We start from the raw sequence: 14,307 nt of genomic DNA on the forward strand, positions 1-14,307 counted from the left end.
TTCGATGATTCTTATCAGAATTCTGTAAAGAAGGTTATTGCTTGAGATGCGACTGTCTTATCAGAATTCTGTTAAGAAGGCTATTGTTATCAGATGTAAGTCTTATCAGAATTCTGTTAAGGGTTTCATTGGTACTATATTCGATGATTCTTATCAGAATTCTGTTAAGAAGGCTATTATTATGAGATGCGACTGTCTTATCAGAATTCTGTTAAGAAGGCTATTGTTATAAGATGCGACTGTCTTATCAGAATTCTGTTAAGGGTTTCATTGGTTCTATATAATTCGATTCGTATCAGAATTCTGTTAAGAAGGCTATTGTAATGAGATGCGACTGTCTTATCAGAATTTTGTTAAGGGTTTCATTGGTTCTATATATTCGATTCTTATCAGAATTCTATTAAGAAGGCTATTGTTATCAGATGTAAGTCTTATCAGAATTCTGTTAAGAAGGTTATTGCTTGAGATGCGACTGTCTTATCAAAATTCTGTTAAGAAGGTTATTGTTATCAGATGTAAGTCTTATCAGAATTCTGTTAAGGGTTTCATTGGTACTATTTTCGATGATTCTTATCAGAATTCTGTTAAGAAGGTTATTGCTTGAGATGCGACTGTCTTATCAAAATTCTGTTAAGAAGGTTATTGTTATCAGATGTTAGTCTTATCAGAATTCTTTTAAGGTTTCATTGCTACTATATTAGCTTCTTATCAGAATTCAGAAGGACATGAATAATATTGACATGTAATGTATATCAGAATTCTGACCAAAAACACAATGTAGTGTTATTAGAATTATGGTAAGGGCATTAGTGTTAACAAGGTAAAACGAAACATAGACATGTATATATCGTATGAAAAGAAAATACATCTACTTTAAAAGCAATATTATAATAATAAATGAATTCAATTAATTGTGGTGGCCTTGCAGCGAGGTGAGAGTTGTTGCTTTGTGATAAAGTCTTTGTAGAATAAAAAATTGACAAATGATTGGTAAACACTAAATCCTTTCCTTTCATTACAAAAACATTTTGATAAACATTAATAAACTCCCTTAAGCACATTAAATAAATTTTAATTTTAGGCTACTGTCTGATTAAAAGTACACACATACAACAGCAATATGTTTGTCATGTGTCCAATTAAGATTATGAATGATTACTGAAAGATACAAATAGAATTGAATTTGACCTTAAACGTCTGGAAAAATTATAGCTGGAAACTTTGGTACACGTCTTTGAATATTATAGTAAGTAAGACATTCTGCACATTGTAAGTGACAATTTTGTACATTTGTACAATATTCACACTTTAAGGATTTGTAAATCTTATCCTCATATATATGTATATATTCTGGATCATATCCTCCTAATACATGATGTAATAGCTGCTGATACTTGTTTGGAGTTATTTATAGTCACACACATACACGTAGAAGCACTATATATAACACTTTTTTCAATGTTGTAGGGCATTCAGTTTCCTTTCCGACGTCAACTTGTATTTCCAAACTAACAAGAGAACAAATGAGTTGTGTTGTTATAATTGTTTATCGCAACATGTACACACAATATTGGTGTTTCAGTTTTTCTCTAAACCAGGAAATGTTGCCTGAAAAAGAAAGAAAATAAAACGTCAACACCCTATTTTAAAGTTTCTTCGATACATTAAGTATGAATAAAAGGAGGAGTGAGGTACATGTCAATGAATAAAGGCAACAGTAGTATACCGCTGTTCAAAACTCATAAATCCATGGACAAAAAACAAAATCGGGATAACAAACTAAAACCAAGGGAAACGCATTAAATATAAGAGGAGACCAGCAATCTAACCACATCCTGAATGTCAAAACACCTGTTCAACAAAATAATGTATAGTTAATATCGTTCGAATCGATTTCTGAACAAATGAGTTCAGATCATTTAAACTTCCAAATATTTGCACTTAACACCAAAATCTACACACAATAAAAATCAATAGAAATTACAGGAAACACTGAGGAGGTTACCGGTTTTAAGCAGGAATATAAACTTGGGTCGGTAAAAAACAAAATTTCAAAATTTTCTTAAAGTCAACCGTCTTGAGATTATGTAATGCGTCACATACACCGGTACATGTATTTTAAGATACATCAAAGCAACACAAGCACCGATATAATTACTGATACTCTTGACAGTCACTCATCTCGAGATACAATAATGACTGAGATATTTCAGTCAATCATGAAAACAATAAAGCAACACAATCATCGATATCTCACAATCACTCATTTTGAGATACAGTAATGCACCACAAGCAAAGACAAATATTGACAATCACTCATCTTGATATACAATAATGAATCACAAGAACCAAAATTTCTAAGTCGTTGATTACGAGAAACGACAAAGCAACACAGGCACTAATATCTTGACAGTCACTCATCTAAATATACAGTTAAGCAACACTAGCACTGAGATCCTGTTCGTCACTCAGCTTCAGATACAATAATGCATCTATGCACAGAGATCTCACAGTAACTCATCAAGAGATACAGTAAAGTAAAACAACACCGAAATATTGACAGTCATTCATCTTCGGATACAGAAAAGAATTACAAGCACCGAGATCTCGCAGTCACTGATCTTGAGAAACAGTAAAGCAACACAAAACCAGAGATCTTTTAATAGTCACTCATCAGGATATGAAGTACAACAGAACAAGCAATGAGACTCACAGTCACTAATTTTGATAAACAATAAAGCAGCACAAACGCTGCGATCTCTACAGTCACTCATCTTGAGAAACAATAAAAAAAAAAACAGAAGCACCAAGATCTTGACAGTCACTCATCTTGAGAACCAGTAATACAACGGAAGCACCAAGATCTTGACAGTCACTCGTCTGGAGAAACAGTAAAACAACAGAAGCACCAAGATCTTGACAGTCACTCATCTGGGGAAACAGTAAAACAACAGAAGCACCAATATCTTGATAGTCACTCATCTTGAGAAACAGTAAAACAACAGAAGCACCAAGATCTAGACAGTCACTCGTCTGGAGAAACAGTAAAACAACTGAAGCACCAAGATCTTGACAGTCACTTGTCTGGAGAAACAGTTAAACAACAGAAACACCAAGATCTTGAAAGTCACTCGTCTGGAGAAACAGTAAAACAACAGAAACAATAAGATCTTGACAGTCAGTCGACTGGAGAAACAGTAAAACAACAGAAGCATCAAGATTTTGACAGTCATTCGTCTGGAGAAACAGTAATACAACAGAAGCACCAAGATCTTGACAGTCACTCGTCTGGAGAAACAGTAAAACAACAGAAGCGCCAAGATATTGACAGTCACTCATCTTAAGAAACAGTTAAACAACAGAAACACCAAGATCTTGAAAGTCACTCGTCTGGAGAAACAGTAAAACAACAGAAGCAATAAGATCTTGACAGTCAGTCGACTGGAGAAACAGTAAAACAACAGAAGCACCAAGATCTTGACAGTCAGTCGACTGGAGAAACAGTAAAACAACAGAAGCACCAAGATCTTAACAGTCACTCGTTTGGAGAAACAGTAAAACAACAGAAGCACCAAGATCTAAACAGTCACTTGTCTGGAGAAACAGTAAAACAACAGAAGCAGCACGATCTAAACAGTCACTTGTCTGGAGAAACAGTAAAACAACAGAAGCACCGAGAACTTAACAGTCACTTGTCTGGAGAAACAGTAAAATAACGGAAGCACCAAGAACGTAACTGTCAGTTATATTGAGACGTGTTCTAACACCACAAGCACCGATACCTTGACAGCCACTCAACTTAAAGATGTTCATACGCCACAAGCATCGAGAACTTGACGGTAACTTACTTGAGATATTTTCATACACCACAAGCATCGCGATCTTGACAGACACATATCCTGAGATATTGGCAAACACCCTCCACAAGCAATGAGATCATGACGGTCATTCAATGAACCACAAGCACCTTTGTCTGTATGGAAATATATTCTTTGATTAAAACACATTAATTGTCTCTGCAAAGATACTAGGCAAGTTATTTTAAAGTTGGACTGTATTATAGATGAGTACATTGTAAACGTTTGTGCACACGCAACACTAGTTTACAAAATGTCATGCCCGTAGCAAAACCGTCTATCTAGACTAATAGTATGTGTTATGTTCTGCTTTTTGTCTGTGTATATGTATTTCTCGTAGGGGTTGGGTCTTCGTTGTTGTGGTCTGATGTACGAAGAAAAGCGATATTCAGGTATAACAATACGATTTTTCAAATTTCTTTTCCAGTTGCTTTTGTTACCTAGTAATATTTTCAACCACAGACGACACATATACTTCCATAAATTGCTCTGTTAATGAGTTTTGAAGATGATCAGTTTTGTAAACACATATAGTATCTGATTGTTATTTTTTTAGAAAACAGAAGATATGAACATAAGAGTTACACTATTTAAAGAAATTAATATTTAAGAGCTGCCAGGTTAAAAAAACAAACAAGAAAATTATTTGGACCTTTGAAAAGGCCTCAAAATATAGATATACAAATATTCAACAAATATAGTTGCACAATTATAGTTACTAATGTTATAATGTTTTCTGTTTGTTTTTCATTTGAAAATGATTAATAAGGATTACCTATCTTTTGAGTTCGTGTAGATTGGTCATCTGGTCAGTCTCCTCATCCAAATCATCTTGGTAACCTGAAATACAATATTTAAATCAATTTTAAAAAAGTACATGTAATGTATGGAACATATTTTTACATCGCGATGACCGTGAGGGCATTCTGATGTATTGCTATTGCCTAGATTTCCATTACGTAACTTTCGTTTCGGGTTTGTAACCGATCTTTAAACATGATAAATACGCGCACATAAACGAGTGCAAAATAAAATTCCTTGTAATGTAAAGTAAAAAATCATTTACAGCTTTTACATTAATGCTAGCAAGACAAATCTTTGTTTGGCTTGCTTGCTTTGTTTGTATCAATGTTTGCTCAAGCATGGTAATTAAGATAGGCGGGGCTTCAGCTTGTATACATCATTCTTACATTTTATTGGACGTTATGTTGGAGGTTAAGGACACTAAATTTTAAAACATCACATGACACGTATTCTCTCATGTTTCCTTACCTGTAAATATACAATACAGACAGGATTCTACTTCGTCGAAATTATCTTCCTATTTCGCCAGTTCATTTTCACAATCGTAGAAACGGAAGACAATTTTTTTTTTCAGAGATCCAACTTAAAGACTGTCATCAAGCACTTTTAGTAAAATAGCTATTCGAACACATCTACTCTGATTTTGTGATCCATTGGATAGGTATTTCACTTGACCCCTATATTTCATCTTTTAGTACTGTGATTTTTTTATGTTATAAAGTCAACCTGTAGCTTTGCTATATAAAATGATAGAGTCTGAAGCGAGATGATGTATCAAATACTCTTGTTTTGTACATTTTCAAGACAAAATTTTCATCTCAAACACACCCTAACATAAAAAAGGTGCACTCGATTTTCTCTTCGATACAATTGTTTCCCATTTTTTGGAATATTTTCTCGAGTTGCATAATCGAAGGACAGACATGGAAATAACTGACTGAACTAATAGATTGATATGTTATAAAAACAATATTAGGTCAATTAATGTTAAAGGCCAGTTTCTCAGCCTTATACAAGAAAAAAAGTTTATATTTTTCTTTCATTGACACATTATTGTATTTTTACAGGTGAGAAAACATGTGAGAATATTTGTCATGTGATGTTTTAAAATTAAGTGTCCTTAACCTCAGACTTATGTACGTCCAATAAAATCTAAGTATGATGAATACAAGCCGAAGCCCCGCCTATCTTAATTACCATGCTTGAGCAAACACTGATACAAACAAAGCAAGCAAGCCAAACAAAGATTTGTCTTGCTAGCATTAATGTAAAAGCTGTAAATATCTATGCACAAAGCATGCGGAAGATATCTCAAGAACATGTTGCGGCAATCCCGGCAATGACCGGTAACTCTGCATAGAAGATTGTGTTTGCGGGAAGATAAGGATGCCTATTCATATATCCAATCCTTTAGAAAAAAAATCGAATGTCTACAGAAGAGTGTCCACCATACAATTGCACTGCACTATTTTTAGTATAGTAAAATATAATAATATACAAATGGATGAAAATTTGAATTTTCCTCGGAGTTCAGTATTTTTGTGTTTTTACTTTTTTTTTTTTTTTTTTTTTTTTTATATATACATGTAACTGATATATTAATATAAGATATAACAACAAACCAGTGTATACTGATTTTTATCACTACAATATAATAGTTATTACATGATTTTGAATTTCCTGTCATTTCTTCATCATCCACGCTCGAACTTGTCTCAGAAAAAAATTTATCTCTGTACATTAACCTCAGTATCAGGTATAGAGATGTGATTTCTTTCTGTGGCAAGTGCTTTTGACCATCCACGAGAACTTGCGGTCATCCGATGTTCAGTACTTCAGTTCTTTAATTATACGAGTCACAGAGACAAATAACTAATATAGGATCCAAACAAACTACAATACACATCTCTTCATTTTCATATTAATTCATGTTTCAAGATACACATTTTGCGTAAAAACATAATAAATGCAAGCGCCATGCAAGTATTGGGATGTTCACACTAGAATGAAATTAGCTTCTTTGTTATTCATACCAAACCAAAATATTTTATAGATTCTTGTACAACACAGTTTGACCTCCAAAAGAGTGTCTCGGATTTTTTCTATTGTATTTCATTCTCTCATTAACCTTCAACGAAGTTTGCAACCTCAATTCATAAGAGATCTCTTAAGGTAGCACTACAGTCTAACAGTGATTTTTTTAAGATATTTTTTTTATCACATAATTTTAAAGTAAGTATTATTCTGCACAGTTTGTAAAAATCCAAAAATCTATTTTCAAATCACAACAGGGAGTAAATTGATAATGAAATTATGTAAATAAAGGCACATGGTAATTAATCTAAATATATAGGCATTTAGGAGAGTCTAATATGTCAATCATCTGTTAATGCCAGTGTCCAGCTGTTAATCACTGACCACAAGAAGAATAGTGTGGTCTTATCTCATTGTATCATGTGTATTGCAACAAAGTAATCTATATAGCTTTGAAGTAAACAGTGAAAAGGGAAAGTTATTAAAAAGGAGAAAATCTAAAGGGAAAAAAATCTTACTAAAATGAACAAAACTATATATATAAGGATAAGAGTGTGAAAGTATCTTTGAAAGCCTCTGACAAACTTTAAACATTTAAGGTTCTTACTACAAACAAGAAGTATATGTCTCTGAATCTGTCTTTTGTTAGGAGTTTCAGGCACTTTAACCAATTTTAAGTTTATGTGAAATTTTTAAATTCCATAAAACTGAAGAATCATGTGAGGCAGTCTATTTCCAGCAAGGGGGATCAGGTCTTGATCTTTTTTGGGACATGTCTTTTATTGCATAATTTTAATGTTCTAGCTAATTTCATAGTATATTTCTTTTTAAAATACAAATGAAATCATTCTTTATAGTGAATATAATGATGTTAAAAATTGTTATTATGCAGCTGGTCATTCCTGTTATTCTCTTATCTTAGACTGTCTCGAGAGAGGCGGAGCTTTGTCTATATTTTAAAATTGCTACATCACAGATGTTGGTCAAATCTGTGACGTCAAACTCCCGCAAAATGCTAAGTTAGTGTTGGTCAGTGCACATATAATTCAAAATTTACAGTATTAGAGCATCAAAGACACAAAGTGTGTGTTTATATTGATAAAATAATGGTGTCAGGACACTCCTGGGGTGTTCTCAGTGGAACTTTTGTTTTAATGATGCATTTATAGGGGTTCTAAGGGGGAAATTCAGTTTTTAGGTAATTTCTCTGAACAATTTTCATGAGAATTGTTAGCAAAAAATGAAAATAGAAACTTCATTGGTACCCCTTTTGGTTTGACTTTGATATATGTGATTAAAGGGAGTATTTTCTACAATACTATGTCCCAGTTTTTGGATAATTTGTTTCTAAATGAATTTATAGTTGTCCAAAGATGAAAGGTGAAATGAGGTGTGGTACCCAGCAGTTAAATCAATATATATCTTCTTACTGGAGGCATATATCAAAAATCTGAGACACGGTTTTGTTTATAGTTTATGGTTGATTAAAGCGATGAAAACAAATTTTCACTACCATTTGACCTGAATGTGTCATTTTCATCCGATTTTTTGGCAATTAAGGAGCTATAGTTTGAGATTATTCATACCAATAATTTATTTACAGATTAAGAAGAATTAATATTTCACCTCTATAATGAGCTAAAGATTTTAAAAATCCCTTGAGTAGTTTTTGAGAAATTAATCTTTAAAGACTGTTGGTTGGAGTCAGAAAATTCTGACTGTAGTGCTACCTTAATTTAATTAGATACCAGTATACAATTTGTTCCATTGATGTTTTTGGAAATCTAAGACAAAATTTGAAGATAACTGGTCAAGGAACAACATGTGTGAAAATCAGGAATATAGGGGCACTCATCTATGAGCTAATTTCATTTAAAACTTCATTTTCATGATAACAATGAATGTGTGACAATTGATTAAATAAGGATTTTCCTACTTGCACCCCATTAAATTCAATTAAATTCACACATGTAAAATATGGAGATACTTCAGGATTGGCCTTTTAATTATCATATATCAATTAGGTTTTGACCAGTAAGAAAGCATTCCATTTCAGCTATTCTAAATATATAATGGAAATGCACACCCTATGCATCGAAAATCAGATCTGGCGGGAGATGTTATATCATTATTGACCTTGCTATAACTTAAGTCAGTTGCTACTGATATGGCCAAAACTCCGCCCACCAGGATAAACCTACTAATAATGATCTCAAAAGTGTCAGTAGTTATAAAGCTATGAAATGATTATATTGATTAACCACAATGTACTGCCCACATATTCTTATCTTGTATCAGTAAGACACGTGCATTTGTTTATAAAACTAATTATCATCAAAACTCATTATAAGTGCAAGATATGTAAAGAAATACCAAGAAGTAACAAAAAAAAAGCTGAAAATGAAATTTAGATAAAATGTAGTTGCCTTTGTACAAATAATTTCTCATATTTTCGGAGGGAAAAATTTGACCGCCGACCCCTAAAATAAAAATATTTTTGTACCCTTTCCCTAAAAAAATGTGTTTGAAGAAATTTTCTTTTTCTAAATTGTGGTTCAATTTACATTGTAAGAGACATCCATACACTTAAACACAAATTATTGTCTGAAACTAGAAAATGCTTTTTTTGGCACCTGATTCCTGAACGGTTTGGACAATTAACCCCAAAATGAATCCTATCCTTCTACGTATGGTATTGAACCTTGTAGTACAATTTTCGAGCAATGAAAATACTTAAACACAAGTTATTGTCCTGAAACTCGAAAAATGCTTTTTTTTGGCCCCCTTTTTGGCCCTTTTTTTTCTATAGGTATGTAACCATCACCTCCCATATACAATCCCAACCTCCCTTCTGTGGTTTTGATTTTATACAGATCCGAACACTTAAACTAAAGTTATTGTCCGGAACCCAAATGTTCTTCGGACGACGACGTGATAGCAATATACGAACGTATTTTTTTTTTGCAGTCATATGACAAATGTATGAAATCGATAAAAAATTCTATATAGAAATTCAGTGTCAGCAGCAGTCAATTTTAAGAGCTCAAGTCCATATGATTATTTTTCTAGTATGCCGGAGGATTTCTTGGCTAATATTATCATAATTTAAATGCAAACAAAATGATAAGGATTGTCAAATCAGACAAGCAAAAATTCTCAAGAGATTGTCCTTATCAATAATCAAATAGTGTATATTTCAAGTATTTGTTTCAATACTATTCTTATGTTGTACTGTTATACCACTGTCCCAGGTTAGGGGGAGGGTTAGGATCCCGCTAACATGTTTAACACGGCCACATTATTTATATATGTGCCTGTCCCAAGTCAGGGGCCTGTAATTCAGTGGTTGTCGTTTGTTTATGTGTTACATATTTGTTTTTCGTTCATTTTTTTTTTTACATAATAAGGCCGTTAGTTTTCTCGTTTGAATTGTTTTACATTGTCTTATCGGGGCCTTTTATAGCTGACTATGCGGTATGGGCTTTGATCATTGTTGAAGGCCGTACGGTGACCTATAGTTGTTAATGTTTGTGTCATTTTGGTCTTTTGTGGATAGTTGTCTCATTGGCAATCATACCACATCTTCTTTTTTTTTTATAAATACTAGTTTTTAGATTTCAAATTGATATAAAAATTGAGAAACCACAAGCGGTGCGGTAAATACTGTCCATCGATCTTAACAATGATAAACCACATTACTTTAATCCACTCATAAACCAAAGAATGGCTAATTAATTCATCCCTTAGTATCTTCAACCTCCTTTTTATCAACACGTTTATTTATTTTAGAAATGTTCTAATGCTTGAATCTCTTGTCAGTTCAAACACATGTATATACAGTGTACTAAATACAAGTTCATTTTTCTTTTTTCCCTCACTTTTTTAAATATAAATAAATTCAAATTTGAAATAAAATAGAAAAATAAATATATTTCATGAATGCAGTGACCCTTGTATATAGGTGGGAATCTCAGAGAAGAGAACAAAGAAATTTACGATACTACATCATGTAGGAATATATTTATTTCCCAAAATGGTTTATTCCACTCGCAAGATTAATAGCATTTGCTATTTCATAAAACAAAAAGAAATTTCCTAACAATTATTCAATTTCTTCAACAGTGGCGTAGCTAGGTCATTTTTACGTGTACGCCCGAACCTCGGTGGCCTGAATGCCCAAAAGGTTCCAGGCCAAAAAAAATAAATACTGGAAGTTGATAAGCAGGGACAAGCCTCCGGAAGTTTTAGAGTAATAGAGAATGTCATAAAATTCCTGTCATTGAAAACTCACCAAAACAACATTTTTTAGATTCAATATAATTTTTTTTTTTATGTTTAATCTATTTTTGTTTTTAAAATCTATTTAGAATGAATCTAATGACGGTCATTGGTTTAATTTGGAGTAAACGTCCAAACCAGTTACCTTAAACTATGATTAAAGGGAGCCGTGGATAACCTTCAATCATTACCGAAGCAGTATGCGTGGTCTTTCATTTAGAATTATTTTACTTTATGAAAACAAGATGGATCAATCGCAGAAAAGTGTTTTCATCTGAAATTGAACCTAGCAAAGCGATGGCTTCTGCATCTGTCGATCTGATGTAACAACGTAACTAAATCTTACAAGTATTTGAAAGCTTGCAATATGTTACTAAACGGTGACCAGATCGTCTGACTTAAATCGCGCTAAAACTAAAATAGAAACGGAAAAAAATGGCTTCTGAAATTAACCATGAAAAAAAACTTCAAGAAAGTTTAAGTGAATTCGACGAAGGTTTAAGTAATTGTTATGTAATAAATTTTAACGTCAGACTGTAAAGGCAAAAAAAGATAAAAAAAAAAAAAAAAAAAAAAAAAAAAAAAAAAATACGGGAAAACTCATCATATATATATAATTTCGTCATTATGCTCTGGATACTCGTTTGAGCATGAACAGTTTTTGTCCAGCTACCGTAAAATTTCACAAATGTTTGACAAAATTATTTATCTTAAAACTATAACTACGTAATGAACCTGCATGTACATAGTTATAATATTGGCACTGCCGACGAAATTTATGATCAAAATAGCTCGCTTTCGCGACATAAATGTCAAGGCTCGACAAAAAATGAAAGTCACATATCCATAGCCGGATCCAGCCCCCCCCCCCTTTTAGGTCAGTCAGCGGGCCCCCCTCCCTTAGCCTGAAAAGTTCTGGATCCGCCACTGAATCGAATCTTAGCTCATAATGAATTGCTTAAAAAAATAAGGAGAGAGAGTATAGAATTAACGGTAGATTTAGAATTTGACAGAAATAATATGAAACTAATTTTCGTCACTTTTATTCGCAATTACAAGCCATTGAAGAAAGAATTAAAATGTTGATGTACTGTGAACCAATTCCTTTATTTTTATTTATATGAAATTTTTTTAACCAAATTCAAGTGTACGCCCGGGCGTTTTGACGTAAACGTAGCTACGCGTATGTTCAAAATAGTCTTTAGTTATACGAATTTGATTTGTCATATAAAAGTTGCGTTTATCATTGACGCTAGTATTACAACTAAATAGTGTGTACATTAAATACGACATTCTATTTTGTCTAACATAATTAAAAAAAAGATACATATAATAATCTCGTGATTCATGAAAAATATTAAACTTGATATATTCACAAGTGCCTTAATAAGTGTAGATTGCTTAGACATAGCAGCAGCAAAATTATATAGCCATGATATCAGCCCCTGTCAACAATTGAAAAACGTGTTTGTCACATATATTAATTTGTTCAATATATTACACTTCCATTTGGTAAATTGCAGACACAATGCGTTTTAAAGTTTGTCTTCTAGTCTTTGTTCGCTGTCTTTTTGCAATACACCAGACAAGTTTTGTATTTATAATTTCAAAAAAACAAGAGGCATATGTAGAAATTATAATTATATTTTTTTTTATATAGATTAGACCGTTGGTTTTCCCGTTTGCATGATTTTGGGTCCTTTATAACTTGTTGTTCTGTGTGAGCCAAGGCTCCGTGTTGAAGGCCGTGCATTGACCTATAATGGTTTACTTTTTTAAACTGTTATAATTTGGATGGAGAGTTGTCTCATTGGCACTCACACCACATCTTCCTATATCTATAAATAACACTTCTTATAAAAAAATCTTATAAAATTGGATTTGTACACGAATACATTGATCGGCTTGGTGAGATAACCCCATCTGTTAGTTTTTTCAGAAAATATAAATGATGCACAAGAATCACTAGTTGAAAAAACAGAACTTTAAACTGAAAACATCTGTCGAAATATTTAAGTGAAAGTTCCTTCCGCTACAACATGACACTAGTCCAAATGATTATGACGTCTGGCAAGGCTATTTTAAAAAATAAATCTGGGACGCTCGTCGTAGGAAGGCGTCCCCGAAAAAGATAGCTTTGCCAGACAGGGGCAGACGTCATAATTATTTGGACTAACAGGACACCATCTCTGGGAAGGCTTGTTACGACCATTCTCGATTATACAAAATAGTTACGTCTACAAAGTTACGTTTCTAATAACCTTTTTTCCATTACAAGAAAAATATGTATACAATATTTGTACTCACCTTTATCAGTTTTCTTTGAAACGTCCTCTTCGTAATATATTGACTACATTCTCAATATTGCCTTCCATGACCTGGAATCGAATTTGAATTTTGAACCAATGAGTATACGTCGCTTATTTTCAAAATTTTCAAACTTACTCTACTTCCGTTCCACTTTAAATGTTTGAAATACGTTTGGAAATATAGTTACAGAATATAAAAATGTTAGCACGCCATATGATAATCTTAAAACTTATAGACATATATTATGCATACTGAATATTTGTTTCGTATCAACAAATTACAAATTGAAAATTATTGATACTTGTGAAACCGTGTTAGTTAGTCATACACAATTTTTGGAATATACTGTGTTGTGGAATTAAAAACAACAACAACAACAACAATGCAAATATCTATCAACCAGTGTGGTGAAATCTTTACAAGCAAGTCTTACATCTTTTTGTGATACTTTGGGAAGACTTTACATTATTATGACAGAAGTTCAATTATGGAGATGGAACTAGTCAAAATGGTAAGTGTTTCTTTCATTCACAAAGTGTCTTTATAAAAATAAATGTTTAATTCTCAAAATATCTTAACTAATACAATAATTAAACCAGTAAATCATCATTTCGACTTCGCCCTTTCTAAATTATGTGAACATGGGGGGATTTTCAAAGGGGGTTCCAACCCAGGAAAAAGGGGGAAGGGTTCCAAATAAAAGTTCCCATATAAATGCATGGATCGTCCAAAACCAGGGGTTCCGAACCTCTACCCCCCCCTTTTGGACCCTGAACTGGTATAACAAATCCAATATAAATCTTTTAACTGATAAATTTCGGTTCGCATTTCATTTTGAAGTTTCTTAATTCTTGACTTATATCATACAGAAAGTAATATCATAGTTTTCGTTGTCATTATACGAAATTGCCAATTATGTTTAGTGATTTTTAGTCCAAAAAGACATTTTAAAAAGAAGCGAAAGATTCCAAATTGACATTCAAACTCGTAGGTTGACAAATACACTGACAATGACATGGCTATA

General features: G+C 32.7%; 1 long non-coding RNA gene across 1 annotated transcript; it reads right to left on the reverse strand.

Annotated features, from left to right (window-relative positions):
- Nucleotides 1–1,086: 1,086 nt before the first annotated feature.
- On the reverse strand, nt 1,087–13,463 carry LOC139490593 (uncharacterized). The gene is made up of 3 exons (XR_011656366.1): nt 13,281–13,463; nt 4,633–4,697; nt 1,087–1,608 (listed from the first exon to the last, which is right to left on the reverse strand). It is a non-coding gene; the product is annotated as an uncharacterized lncRNA (long non-coding RNA).
- Between the last annotated feature and the right edge of the window lie 844 nt (nt 13,464–14,307).

The sequence above is a fragment of the Mytilus edulis genome, chromosome 10, assembly GCF_963676685.1.
Source record: "Mytilus edulis chromosome 10, xbMytEdul2.2, whole genome shotgun sequence".
NCBI lineage: Eukaryota > Metazoa > Mollusca > Bivalvia > Mytilida > Mytilidae > Mytilus > Mytilus edulis.